The following is a 15702-nucleotide window of genomic DNA, read 5'->3' on the forward strand; positions in this document are numbered from 1 at the left end:
ATTGGCCATCAGCACTATTCCCTAAATGCTCACCCACACAAATGCTAGAGATGAGTTCAGTATTATTAGTTATTTCAAGGTCCATTCCTAGTTATTCCTAGTTGGTTCTTGAACCAGCTGGAATAAAAAGTTGTCATTCAGCATATTTACAAACCTACTAGCTTTTTCTGTCTTGGCAACCCCACTACCCCAGTCAATGTCTGGTTAATTGAAGTTACCCATAGCAACAACTTGCCCCAGCTGTGAAGCCGCATCTGTCTGCAAGATATATGTTAAATAAGGCAATGTTCATGCTACTTAGAATAGAAACCTTTTTTGTGTGAGCTTTGGGTCAATTAGGGTATCATATTTCAGCATAATGTAAAATCAATTCTGAAGAACTGGTACATTTGTTTGGATAATGCCCAAAAGAATTTTGTACTTCAGTGCCTAGAATTAGTACTGTATCATCATTTTTTCCTCTTTCAGGACTAATACTATATGCAAATGGGGTGATGGGATCCAATGTGGCCCCATCCTATGCAAACATTTTTATGAATAAGTTTGAACAACAATATGTCTACAACAACAAATGGTTTGTTATTACTGATGGACGAATAAATTTGCCAGGCGCAAATTTACAGCGAATATTGGCACCTTGCCTCCAGCGAATAAATTCGTAAAATTCGAATTTCGCTAATTTTTCAGTGAAGAAAAATGGGACAAATTCGGCCATCACTATTTGTTATATATTGCCATAAGTGGTTTTGTTATATCGACTACATGTTTGCTATATGGATTGGTCTACATTGGTCCCTTCAAAATTTTGTGGGAGAAATAAATGCTTCATTCCCTTTTACCATATTTACTACAGAATGTAGTCAGGATTGCATCTCATTTTTAAACACTAAGGTGATCCCTGTGGGTGTATTTGTATGTCAAGCCCACTGACAGGAATGCTCTACTGCACTTTGACTCCTTCCATCCTACAAAAGTTTAGAAATCACTACCTAAGTCACAGTTTAGCAGTGTTAAGCGCATTGTGGCTGATGACCATTTACTGACTTTGAGACTTGATGAGATGCAGGAGAAAATCAGGGACAGGGTTTAACCAAACAGTTTGTTGTACCAACAATGTAAGGAGGTAGAAAAAACTAATAATGAAAGTATGTCACAAGGCTGAAATAGACAACAGGTTGATCAAATTCCATTTATCTCCAAATACAATGTTTTAAGTCACCAGGTGGTCGATATTGTGAAAAAACACTGGAGAATTTTAAGGGAGGGTCTCCCGGGGGTGACTAGCTTTGGGAATCCACCAATTATGTTATATAAAAAGAATAAAATAGTTGCTTCTGTTTTAGTGAAGTCTCACTTGGGAAATTTGAAGGAGAAACAAACTATATTCCGATCAGTCAAAAGTGGCACGTCTCCATTTCTGGGATATAACTGTTATTCAAATTGCCAGAAGGGTGATGTGGTATTCCATCCACGGAAAGGAATTTCATAAAAAATCTGTGATTATTATACCTGCGGATCAAATTGTGTCATATATATCAGGGCTGTCCAACTGCCCCCCCCTCATGTGGCCCTCCACATCAAAGTCTTTCTGCTGTGTCTGCTTACCATATGTAAATTTTAGTAGGTATCACTACAGATTTAACTGGCCCCTGCATTGTCTAAACCTCAAATTCAGACTTATTCCCTGCATTGTTCACACCTGTGATCCCCATGCATTGTTCACACTTGTGACACCTCTATTGTTCACTCCACTAAAGTCCTGTACTGTTCACACCTGAGACCCAGACTGAAACTGCCCACATTGTTCTCCTGTTCACACTTTATTCAAAATGCTAATGGGGCACCAGCACTGTGTCACTGTATGTAGTACATATTAGACTGGTCCTGATTCCTGTCTCCTGCTCTGTTCTGCCTTCCCTATGCTCCCTGTGTGTGTCATAATTTGGTATTTGTTCTGGGGGTTTGTTAGCAATTGAAAATTATTGTTAGTGGCCCCTAAAGTGTTTAATCAAATGCTGGGGTACTGGATTATACACAGGGGAGGAGGAGGCATATGGATTTATGGTTATGTCTTAATATGACTTAACTTTTTTCACATATGAGTGACATCCTTGCCAGGGCAGGCACAAGATAGTTTGGCACCCTAGGCAAGAGCTTCACTCAGTGCCCCCTGTGCTGTATTACCATTTCCCTCCTTACCATGATGGTTTTTAAATAAAGACAGCAAGAAAAACACTTTTTCATTTATATTACTGCCCCCTGTACCTGTACCAGCAAGCTCAGCAGCCATCCATCATACAGCCCTCCTGCAGCCATCATATTGCCCCCAATCTTTACCTGTGTCAGCAGCAGCCAAAAATAAATCTGATCACATCATATTGCCCCCAAGTATTTATGTACCTGTGCCAGCGCCAAGCAGCAACAGCAAACATATGGGCCATAAAACTGTACCTGGCTGTGCCAGCAGGAAGCTTCGATCTTTCACAGTAATAGAAAGAATGTCTTCAGTTCAGTGCAACTGTGCAAGGCTGAGAGCAGCGAGAGCCACACCAAGCAGGCCACCAGCTCTCTGCCTCTCTCTGTCATCACATCAGTGACATCATTGAAACATGTACGCACATCGCGGTGCACCGCACAGAAGGAGCTATTACTTGCCGGCAAGAGGGAGAAGGGGAAGGAGATGGATTCCACCCAACTGGGCGACCATGATTACTGAAACAAATTATTAAATAAACGCTTGAAAAACGTGTGCCCTCAATGATGGCGCCCTAGACAGCCACCTACTCTGCCTACCCCTAGTTCCAGCCCTGATCCCTGCAGTGAGCACCAACCATTTGGTTGTTTTGTGTGCTATTAATGTGGACATGGTCTTGTGGTAACATGGGTGTGGTTTAAAGTGGGTGTGGTCTAAAAACAGGGAGTGGCTAAAACAGGCTTTCGTTATCGGCCCTCCACCATGTAGATTGGAAAAATTACGGCCCTCGGTACCATAGAAGTTGGACAGCACTGTTATATATCATAAAATGTCCTTGTGGCTTGATATATGTGGGTCAGACTTCATGTCCCATGAGGAAACGAAACAGAGAGCATAAATCTGCAATTAGGACAGGAAAAGTTGAGCAAGAAGTTGTTTCCCATATCTTAGAAGCTGGATATGGATTACAACAATTGAAATATCAGGTGGTGGACCATGTTCCTAATCCCTAGCAAGGGGGACACTGTTAAAACATTATTGAGAAAGGAAGCAACGTGGATTAGGAGACTGGAGACACTTTCCCCACTGGGATTAAATAGGGAATATGATTTACAAGCCAATTTTGTTAAGTTTTGTTTTTAATTAGTTTTTAATGTAATGCCTTCCAGATATCTTTTGGATAAGCGATTGGGTCTGTAACCAGAAAAGAGCTAACAAGCATTTCATTATGTTATGTGACATTGTAACAATATGTCTGTAAAATGTATCTAACAATAGTATGTTGTCAATAGGTGGCGTACTGTTTCTGTCTATAAAAAGATATATGCAAATGTGAAAGAAGGTAGATGTCCACAATAGTTTGATATACAGTCATTGACTCAGAGCCACTGTAATTTACCATTTGCTGCTGTGCAGTGACAGTTGTATTGATTTCAGTTACTATTTCCATCTGTGAAATGAATGATCATGAATCATCATACTCAACTGACCATGAGAAGTAGTGCAAGGGCAGCTTGATGGCCAAGATCACTTTTGTATTTCGTTTTGTTTTTATCTGTTTTCACTTTATGAACTGATGAATGTATGCTTGTAAAGTATGTGCTCTGAGCTTACCTTTCTTTGATGGTACAGTGAATATCAATGGTATCAATCAATAGTATCAAATCAATGGTATGGAATTTACAAGAATGAATGCTAGTATCTATTGCTTTTCAAATTTTCTGTAATTTGTGTTCATTGGTATGAACACTGTTGGTCAGTCACATTCCATTGCTCCTGGACTACAAACCATAGCATAGTTAAACATATTATCAAGGGTTAAAGCTTGATGAGGATTGATCCAGCAACATAGGAGAAGTAAAATTGCCTGATAAATATTCTCCCCAGTTTTCCAGGTCCAACAGCTCCATTAAAATGCAGAATCCTCCACCACTATTGTGCAAGTTTGGTTCCATGCTCTTTACTTTAGTCTTTAACTCTTCATAAATCTCCTCTTACATCACAGAGCACCTAAACAACAGAATCTTGTCTTTTGTTTAACCTTTTAAGTTTCGTAGATCATAGAATCTATGATCTGTGGATAAAAGGACTTGAGTGCCACAGATCACAGATTGGGGAGCCGAGGAGCAGCTTGTAAAGCTTGCCCCATCCCTGCTCTTCTCCTGCCCCTAGGCAATGAGCAGAGCAGGGGAATGGGTGGCCCCTAGGGCTCAATCACTCAGGGGCCCAAGGCTGCAGCAGGCATGTGAAAACTATGTGTCCTACTGCTGCACTCACTTCTGGACTGACCCCACCAGATCCTGTACACACAGCAGTCTCTTCTTCTTCCTAGGACCCCTCCAGCCCTTCAGATGGATCTGCACCTCCTACCCCAGGTTAGTGTAACACTCACAGAAACATACAGTTTTTACACATATACACACTTCTATTTACACTTACACAAACTCACATATATTTTTGGAGGATCACTCAAGCACACACAGCATGTAATTTGCCAAGTGTACACACACATACTGTATGCACGCTTTTTGTGAATTTTTATAAACTAGGAATCAGTCTCTTTTGGATCTTGTAATAACTAATAAAATAGAATGTATCTCTGCCATTTGTATAGGTGAGCATTTAGAGAACAGTGATCATACCATGGTCTCCTTTGAGAGTATGTTGCAGAAACTCTATAAGGGAGCAACTAAAACTAAGTTTTATATATGCAAACTTTGACAGTATAAGAGCATCTGGACAACATATTAAGTGGGAAATACTTTTCACAGGGTTAAATAGAACAATAATGGTCCATTTTTAAAATGCTGCTTAAGAAATATACATGTCAGTATTTTGACTTTGTAAGCAAGGAGCGTTGTTGCAAAACAAAACCTTTGTGGTTCAATAGAAGTGTTGGTGTTGAGGTGGGTATGAAAGACATGCTTTTAAGGCTTTCAAGTTAGCTGGGACAGCTGAAACGGCGGGTGCAAGAAGGCCAACATTTCATGCAAAATAGACAAGCTAAAATCAATATGAAAAGGGTATTGCGGCAAGCAGTAAAAAGAACCCAAAATTATTTTTTGAATACGTAAATAGTAGAAAAAAGAAAGCAGGAAGGGATGGGACCCTAAATATCAGAGGGGGTCAGCTGGTTGATGCAAACCGAAAAAAAGCTGAGATTCTGCACTGTTATTTATCATCTGTCTACACAAATAAAGAACCAGTTAATAGTCCCAATCCTAGTAATACAACTAATGATGCATGGTTCATGCATGAGGAAATTCAAAAGAGACTAGAACATGTTAAGATAAACAAAGGTCCGGGACCGGATGATATTCATCCAATGGTACTTAGAGAGCATAGCTCTATGATAGCCAAATTGCTTTATTCATTTTTCAGCATTCATTGAGGTCTGGCAAGGTGCAGAGAGACTGGTGTATTGCTAATGTGGTGAAATTATTCAAAAAGGGATCCCTTTCTCAGCCTCAAAACTATAGGCCAGTTAGTTATCAGTGGTAGAAAAGCTTTTTAAAGGGGTATAAAGGGAAAGGATCCTGGACTTCATTGCAAATCATAATACTATGGGTGTGTACCAACATGGTTTTATGCGTAATAGATCTTGCCAGACTAATTTAATTTTCTTTTATGAGAAGGCGAGCAGGGACCTAGATTATGGGAAGGCAGTGGATGCTATCTACTGAGACTTTGCTAAAGCATTTGATACAGTGCCACAAGAAGGGTTACTGGTTAAATGAAGGAATGTTGGCCTAGAACATAGTATTTGTACCTGGATAGAGAACTGGCTTAACAATAGATTATAAAAAGTGGTGGAAAATGGAACATTTTCTTATTAGACCAGTGTTGTTAGTGGAGTACAGCAGGGCTCTGTACTTGGTCCTTTGCTTTTCAACTTGTTTATTAATGACCTGGAGGTGGGCATTGTACTATTTTTGCTGATATTACTAAACTGTGCAGAACTATAGTTCCCATGCAGGATGCATGTTAGAGGGATCGAAGACTTAAATTATGAGGGTAGACTGACAAGGTTGGCATTGTTTTCTCTTGAAAAAAGATGCTTGAGAGGGGACATGAATACAATTTACAAGTATATTAGAGGAAATTACAGACAAATAGCAGGGGTTCTTTTTTACCCATAAAGAGGATCACCACAACAGAAGCCATCCCTCCAGACTAGAAAAAAAGAACTTCCATTGCAAGCAGTGCTGGTGGTTCTTCACAGTGAGGGCAGAGAGGTTGTGGCAGAGACAGAACTAGGTGGGGACGGGCCCTGGTGTGGGCCGTGCAGCCGGGCCCCGCCCCCACCCTCTTCCGTGCGGCGCTGCAGCCGCTACAGTGGACGCGTGACTGCCGGGGGCCCTGCGGGGGTGCGGGCCCTGGCCCAATTGCACCCCCTGCTCCCCCGGTATTTACACCACTGGGTTGTGGAATACACTTCCGGATGAAGTTGTGATGACCGATTCTGTTAATGCCTTTAAGAGTGGCTTGGATGATTTCTTGGACAAACATAATATCAAAGGCTATTGTAATACTAAAATCTATAGTTAGTGTATGAGTATATATAGTTTATGTGAGTGTATGGAGGGGTCAGTGTGCCTATGTTTAGATGCTGGGTTTCATTTTGAAGGGGTTGAACTTAATGGTCTTTTTCAACCCGACCTAACTATATAACTATGTCACTATGCCCTGTTTTTTTTTGCCTGAAAAAAACTTTTATTGCCATTGCATTTGCTAAAACGCACTGTGCAATATGTTTTTTTTTTTATTATTTTGGTGATTATATTACAATTTGGTGATTTTGGTGCATTTTAGCCATTTTATTTGATTGTCAACTCTATGTTGGTGTTGTTTTCTTGTTTCTGTCCATAAAACCTCTTTAACCAAGCTAAAATACTCACACTGTGTGATTATGACTGTTGATTATGCTAATGGGATAAAAGAGGATTGATTTTAGTGGTTTTCTTGGATTTTAGTGATTTTTTTTGCATTCTGCACTGTTCTTTGTTACTTGTTTTCGCCCATGAAATTGTATCTGCTATATATCCATTAGGGTGCCTCTGTATACCACTTAGTTTTGTAAATATATGCATATTGGCCATCAAACTGTTCAGTAGATCCTTGGCGTTCATATTCAGGATATTTTTGTTGGTGCATTATGAAATGTGGGACATATAATGGGGGAAAATGTAAGCTTTGTGATATTTTTCAGAAATGTTGCTATGATTAGCATAGCTTTGCAGTTTGGTAGTTTTGCAGTTTGGTAGTTTGCACTAGAAAAGTGTATTTACCCATTTTCGATTTGCCAGATTTTGTACTTTCTGAAAATGTATGGTTTTCTAGGGTCTCTTTACGGAAAGGGCATCTTATTGCATAATACACATACCGGGTGCATATTGTACTGTAAATCACAGCAGCCATAGTGTCAGACATGAAAATTCATATGCAGAATTTTAATTTGGGTGCTTTTGTACACCACATAATTTGGTAAATCTGTCCATATTTGGTTTCAAAGTATTCAGTAGAATCCTGGCATTCATATTTAGGAAGTTTTACAGTGGTACATTTAGAAATGTGAGGCATACAATAGGGTAAATGCACCCTTTGTGCCCATTTTGTACACACTATTAGGGGTTCTTATGGCACATTATACACTAAGGGGCCGATTCACAAAGGGTCGAATATCGAGGGTTAATTAACCCTCGATATTCGACTGGGAGTTGAAATCCTTCGTCTTCGAATATCGAAGTCGAAGGATTTTAGCGCAAATAGTGCGGATTATTCCTTCGATCGAACGATAAAATCTTTTGAATTCGAACGATTCTAAGGATTTTAATCCAAGGATCGAAGGAATATCCTTCGATCAAAAAAAGTTAGCCAAGCCTATGGGGACCTTCCCCATAGGCTAACATTGAGTTCAGTAGCTTTTAGATGGCGAACTAGGGGGTCGAAGTTTTTTCTTAAAGAGACAGTACTTCGACTATCGAATGGTCGAACGATTTTTAGTTTGAATAGTTCAATTCAAAGACGTAGTCGTAGTCAAAGGTCGAAGTAGCCCAAAAAACATTTAGAAATTCGAAGTTTTTTTTACTTTGAATCCTTCACTCCTTCACCCCATACCGTGTGCTTACATTGCAGCAACCAGAATATCAGAGGTGTTTTCCCCACAGACCAAGCCTGGATAGTACCTTGGGGTACTGGAAACTTAAAAAACGCTGAAGCAACTATTTTGTTTATTGCTGGACTTTATGTTGCTGAAGGAAGCTGTTTTTCTTTCTGTTGCATTTTGACTGCTGCTGGAAGATCTTTGTGTTAAAAATAAAAGGACTGTTTTTCTTTTCACCTTGGAGTGGCCTGCATTTATGCTAACAATCCCGCTGTGATCCCCCCAAACTTCACACTGTAATGCACACATGTATGCTTATATTGCAGCAACCAGAGTGTCAGCCATGAACATTTATATTTTCATTTAGGGATCCCTGTATGCCAGATTATTTGGTAAATATATGAATATTGGCTAGAAAGTGAAAGATTTGAGGTGATTTTCAGATATTTAATCAAAATCTACTATTTTGGAAAAGCTTTGGAGTAGAAAGACATGGTTAGTCATTTAGGATTCAGCTGAATATGTACTTTTCAAAAATTATATAGCGTTTTCGGGTCAATGTATCTTTTTGTGTTTTCACCCTGCAAATGCAGTGAATGTGTTGATTATTCAAATTTGTACACACCTAATTTTGGGGTCTCTAATCGCCAGATAGTTTGGCAATCCTATGGACCTGTAGCATTCATATTTAGGATATTTTCTCTTGCTACCTAATGCTATGAGGGAGATAAGATGCTACAAAGTGGAAGCTTTGAGGCAATTTTCAGTATTTCATCAAAACCAAAAAATTCCGGAAAGCATTGCGACTTGTTTGGAGTAGAAAGACATGTTTACCTATTTTGGATTTGTCTTAATGTGAACTTTCCAAGTTGTGTGGGTTAGGTTCATTTTGGGGTTTTTACCTGCCAGATACGTTGGTAATCCTATACACAATGGGAATACAACTATTCAGGAGACCACTGGCATTCAAATTTAGGATGTATTTTCTTTGTAAACAATGTGGGAGGTACAAACTTGTAAAGTGAAAATTTTGATGTGATTTTCTGAATTTTTAGAAATGTTTATAGACACCACTAAGTTCAGAAAAGCTTTGTTGTTTGGTAATTAGGAGTAGAAAGACATGGTTACCCATTTTGGATTTGACAGAATCTATGGTTTCCTGGGGTAAACCTACTGTTCCAGGATTTATTGGCTTTTGAATCAAAAGTATGCCATTTTTTCCTGTGGTGCTTTGAAACTGAGTAATTTACTATTGGGAGTGTTTGAGCTATAGAAGTTAGCAATCTTTATAAAACTATACATATCTGGTAGAGGCACATTCAAGACACGTGAGGCTTTACAAGTCAGTTGATTTTTGTGCATAAAATCCAGTATTTTTGTGCTATAAATCCCTATAATTTGAAAAATGTTTACAAATTTTATTTGTATGTAACTCTGAGGGGCACGTTTACTAAGCTCGAGTGAAGGATTCAAATGAAAAAAGCTTCGGATTTCAAAGTATTTTCTGGGGTTCTTCGACCATAGAATAGGCTACTACGACCTTTGACTTAGACTTTGACTTTGATTCAAACGATTCGAACTAAAAATCGTTAGACTATTTGACCATTCGATAGTCGAAGTACTGTCTCTTTAAAAAAACTTCGACTACATACTTCGGTAGTTTAAACATAACGAGGTATAATGTTAGCCTATGGGGACCTTCCCCATCTAAGCTTTTTTTGATCTAAGAAAAATCCTTCGATCGATCGCTTAAAAACGTTTGAATCGTATGATTCGAAGGATTTTATCGTTCTTTACTTCGATCGATCATAGGATTTGCGCTAAATCCTTCGAATTGTAAGGATTTAAATTCGAGGGTCTAATTCAAGGGTTTATTAACCCTCGATATTCGACCCTTAGTAAAGGTGCCCCTAGATCTTGTTGCAGAAGTGGAAATACACAAAAACTCAGATTTAGCAGATTTAGAAAGCTCAGGTTCTCGAAAAAACAATGTATAGTTTTCCTAGGTAAACTAAAATCCCCCCCCCCAGGAAATGCCCCATAAAATGAGAGAGCACAAAATGTTTGAAAAATGGAAATGAAATGTGGAATTTTGCTGGCACTTAAAAGGGTTAATTACACAATTATCTCTGTATGTAAGATAACAGCAAAATGATGAAACAATTCATTGTAAGGAGACATTGCAAGGCTTCTTGGAGGGTGTAGGCCTAGCCCCACAACCTTACTTGTCCAAGCCAAAATGAAATAGTAAAAGGTCGACACATTTTCTCTAAAAAAAACAAATATTACAAAGTGTTACTGCTCCACTGAAAATTATTAATTGACAATGTTGGAAGCTGGTAAAATCGTTTTAGAAAAAGTTTATCAGTGTGACATTTAACTTCTTATGTTATCAACTAACAGTAATAAAAACTGTCCCCTTAAACTGAAATTAAAGGACCCTTGTTATCCTAATACATTATTCCAAATACTTTTCTGTTATGTTAATCAAGCACAATAAACATAACAGATACTACATAAATTATTTAAACCATGTTTCTTTCATGATACAATCACATCAAAGACAAGCTTTAACATGATGCATGTGCCTAAGCATAGGCTACATGAGAGGTGGAGCGAGGAGAAATTAAGAGAAATTGTAATGTCATAGAGGCAGAAGGCTTTATATTATTGATAACTATAACTATTGTCAAGAATATATTTTTAAAACATTCGGTTACTTTGACTACTTACAGTAATTAACACAATTTTGATTATTATAATAAAGGTTTATTGTCTGCAATACAAAGCATTTATTGTATCCGGTAAAAAAGAGACTTTAACCTTTGCTAAATGGGCTCATAAGAATTTCTGCTGAAAATCTATTTTTTATACCATATTTAGTCTCTCCTAAATTATGCAGCTAGTAGAAAATCCTTGTATAATTTTTTTATTTTGTCTTTAAATTATTTAGATACAATGTGTACATTCTTTACTGGTTTCTTTAATTTTATCGTATGATGATAACAACATTTAGGGGCCCATTCAATAAGTTCGAGTGAAGGAATAGAGGAAAAATAATTCGAATTTCGATTGGTTTTTTTGGCTACTTCGACCATCGACTATGACTGTCGACTTCGAATCGAACGATTCAAACTAAAAATCGTTTGACTATTCGATAGTCAAAGTACTGTCTCTTTAAAAATTTCTTCGACCCCCTAGTTCGCCACCTAAAACCTACCGAGGCCAATGTTAGCCTATGGGGAAGGTCCCCATAGGCTTGCTAAAAATTTTATGATAGAAGGATAATCCTTCGATCGATGGATTAAAATCCTTTGAATCGTTCGATTCCTTTGATCGTTCGAACGAACGAATTGCGCAAAATCCTTTGACTTCGATATTCGAAGTCGAAGGATTTTAATTTGGCAGTCGAATATTGAGGGTTAATTAACCCTCGATATTCGACCCTTGATACATCTGCCCCTTAAATGTACTTTTTCTTAATTTTGTATTTGTATATTACTTTTTCACATGCCACATTGTTGACTTCCATAGGAGGTTTGGGCTAGTATTTACCAGATTTGCACACAGTTGGGAGTGATTTTGGCCAATTATTCCTGAAAATTGTCTCTAGACAGTTAAGATTACTTGGAAGGTTCTTTTGCACCATGGTTTTCAAAAGTTTCATTCTCAAGTGAATAGAAGTCAAGGTTTTGACTAGAATATATAGATGGTAGAGCATTTTTATATTTTCCTCAGGAATATACACATTTAAGCGTCTGCTAAGGTAAAATTATAATTTATACCATTAGAAAAACTGTACCAGGTTTGCAGTACCCTTCTTGTATGTATTAAAAATCCCTGAAATCTTTCAGACCATAAGTAGAATATACTTTCACACATTTTCCATTAAACTGTTGTGAATTGACTTGGCAATTTCCAATGTAAGTGAATGTGGTGAAAAACATGAAAATATGCATGGGTTTTAAGTGAAACCTCAAAGAGTCAAGGTTCATTTAAGAAAGACCCCATGAGACCCCAGTTTATTAAAATGTTTTGAGTTTTTCAGCCTTATTGAAAATATACAGAACAATGAGATGTGTTTTGTCCCGTGGAAAAACTTTACTGTGAATATTCTGTCACCTTTTTTCTTAAATAAGTCAGTGCTTGGAGAAAAAATTGAAATTTTTATACAGCAATAATATTAGAAAATTTAAAATTTCCAAAAATACTTTCAATACATCAAATTCCTTTGAAAGGAAAAAAGGCCATAACATTTTAATCAACGTTAAGGTTCACCAATAGCCAGAAAGTATTTACTATTTAGGATCAATCAGACAAATTTGCTGATCAAGTAGGAATTATTTTATTTGCTGCAGGCTCAGTTTATAGTTTATATTTATGTTGTTGTTGCTTGTTGCATCAGCAGATTCCATGCTTAAACCTGTATTTTTATACAGCAAAGTGGACAGTCTTTCCTTTGCTGATTAATTACACTGACCCTGAAGACATGCAAATGGTCCTAAACAAGTTCGAACTGCCATAGGAAATGATTTCTATAAATGAAAAGACATAGAAACACTTTAATACCTTTTTTGGAATTCAACAAAAATGCTTTAGTAAAATAGTTTCTATTTCCTCTAGTGTTTTGTTTCCAAGAGATGTTTTATAAAGCTCAAGGAACAGGGAAAAACATGTTCTTTTATCTCCAGTTTAGTTTTTCATGATTTAAACCAAATGCATTATGATAATTTGTACTGATTTTTTTCGTAAACCCTACTGAAACAGAATACCCTCTGGTTCTGTTCTGTTAAGAGAAAAATAAAAGAGACAGAAAATGCTTTGCTGACATGTTTAATCTTTACATGACAAGAGCTCTGACATAACCTGTGGGGGATAGTGCCAGACACATCTTAAAAGGCAGTCACAGCACGCACAATACTATACATGCTGTTTGAATGGAATATACAGATATAATATCAGAGGAAGAGGAATAATAAATATCACAATGCCATTTCCAATCTTTTTAGAGTGCAAGCCACAATCCCAAATGAGTACTCTACATAGAGCAATTTATGTAAAAGGACAATCTAATATTATAAATGTCATGACCTGCATTAAACATTTAGCAAAATAATCCTTCATAGAGCTGCAATGCTCAAATTTGTCTATATTACAGAAGCTTGCTGCAGGTTTACTTGGCATTGTAGTGCAGCTAATGATTGCATTTTTTGTATGTGATAAAACACAGGTGTTTGGCGAAAGTGGATCATGACATTGTGTTAGCTCTCCACATACTTTCCCTTTTCAGGCGAATGTCCCAGGTTCACACAGGTTCTGATAAAATAATTGTAGAAGTGATTTCTTCAACAATGTAATAAGCATCGGTGGGTAAAAACTTGGGGGTTTATTTATCAAAGAGTTAAGGTAGAGGTCGCCACAGTCCACTAGAGTGAAATTCCGCCACTCTCCATTCATTTCAATGGGATTTTTATAGGCATATTTATCAAAGGGTGAACTTTCACCTTCACCCATTGATAAATGTTGAAGTCAAGGGGCATTTTTTTCATGCCATGCAACATTTTTTTTTTTTACTATACATTAGAACGTTTTCAAGGAAATATTTTGCTCATCCTTACTTTCTCGACACCTGTATTGATAAAAATGTTCCCATGCCCTACCTATTGGTAGATATGAAATCAGCACTCAGTAGTAAAAATCCAGGTCTGGTTACATTGAGTGAGAGAAATCATAGCTTATCTGAAAGCAGTTCCATTGTGAAGTGCTGGCTCTTTCTGAAAGCATAAGGAAATTCCATGGAAAGATATGGAAAGATATTGACAACATTTATCACTGATCCACCCTGTCACCATAGCTGCATTCAAAAAGGAGTCAATTTCTTTTTTGAACTTCACGGTTGGATCTCCTTGTAACTGCATATAAGTATGTTCCTCAGAGAGTTGTCCAAGTAGTTCATTTCTATAAAATGAGCGATCCAATAAGACTATGGAGCCGCCTTTATCGGCCGGCCGAATGATAAGTTCGGGATCCCTTTTGAGGGTCTGTATAGCATCCCTCTCCATCTTGCTCAAATTAGAATAGAACTTTTCTTGTTTAGATGTAATATGTTTGTCTCTCTAAATAACCTTCAGAAGTTTGGATCAAAGTAAAAGTTCGATATGAATATTGGTTTGCGGCATCTTGTATGCAGCATAAATATAGATGCAAACCTACTTGATTGACATTTTGGCAATGATGTACACTCTAAGGTAAATGGTCGGTTGGGCTTTTTATGCAACATTGTTGCTATTTAAGCCTCTACCGACACTATTTTTTCAAATGTTAATTTTTCGATTATTTGTTACCCTAGATTGTGGCTATACCTCCATGGCATCCATGACAACCCAGTTTATTAAAAACCTCTAGTTATGTAAAATAATTTTTAACACACATGCCCATATGTTGATGAGGCTTGGTTGGTTCACCAGCACCAGTGCTTTTTTATGACAATTTTAGGAACACGTTTTTACACTTTGTATACGATTTTATCACTTATGTATATGTTTTCAATGAGTATTGTAATTGTGATTGACATTTAAACGATGAGCTTGTTCACTGACATGAATTTTCAATTGACACTTCACACTGATTGGTGGATGTTTGTATTTATACATCATGTGACGACCACTGGGTGCATCCTGACGACGGTTCTGAGAGAACCGAAACGCGTTGATGTGGGGTAGTTTGTAATGCTCCAATAAAAGATATACCTTTTTCACTACAACCGTGAGTGCTCCTGATTGTACCTATCTATTTTCCTCTGAGGAGCACCCGGGACTTGATCTATTGAGGGTGAGTGCCGGTGAAGCATTTGTTTTTATATATATATATATATATATATATATATATATATATATATATATATATATATATATATATATATATATATATATATATATATATATCCGCACTCTGACTTGTCCAAGTGGGTGCTATATCAAAATATGATAAATAGCGATGAAGAAGATAAGCACTCCAATGTTACTGATCAACAATAATTTATTCCACTGTGCATACCATCAGTAACATTGATCAGTAACATTGGAGTGCTTATCTTCTTCATCGCTATATATATATATATATATATATATATATATATATATATATATATATATATATATATATATATATATATATATATATATATATATATATATATACACACATATATATACATATATATACATATATATACATATATATACATATATATATACAAGGGAAAGTTGTGCTCACCACTAGTTTTTAAAAACATTAGGCGGGGGTGTAATGAGGGTGTGACCACAAAATACATATAGACAAATACAAGATTCCTCTGCACTCAACCCATTATCAATATATTTAAGACAGAGACATTTTGTGCATA

Source organism: Xenopus laevis, chromosome 6L (genome assembly GCF_017654675.1).
Source record: "Xenopus laevis strain J_2021 chromosome 6L, Xenopus_laevis_v10.1, whole genome shotgun sequence".
In the NCBI taxonomy this organism is placed as follows: Eukaryota; Metazoa; Chordata; class Amphibia; order Anura; family Pipidae; genus Xenopus; species Xenopus laevis.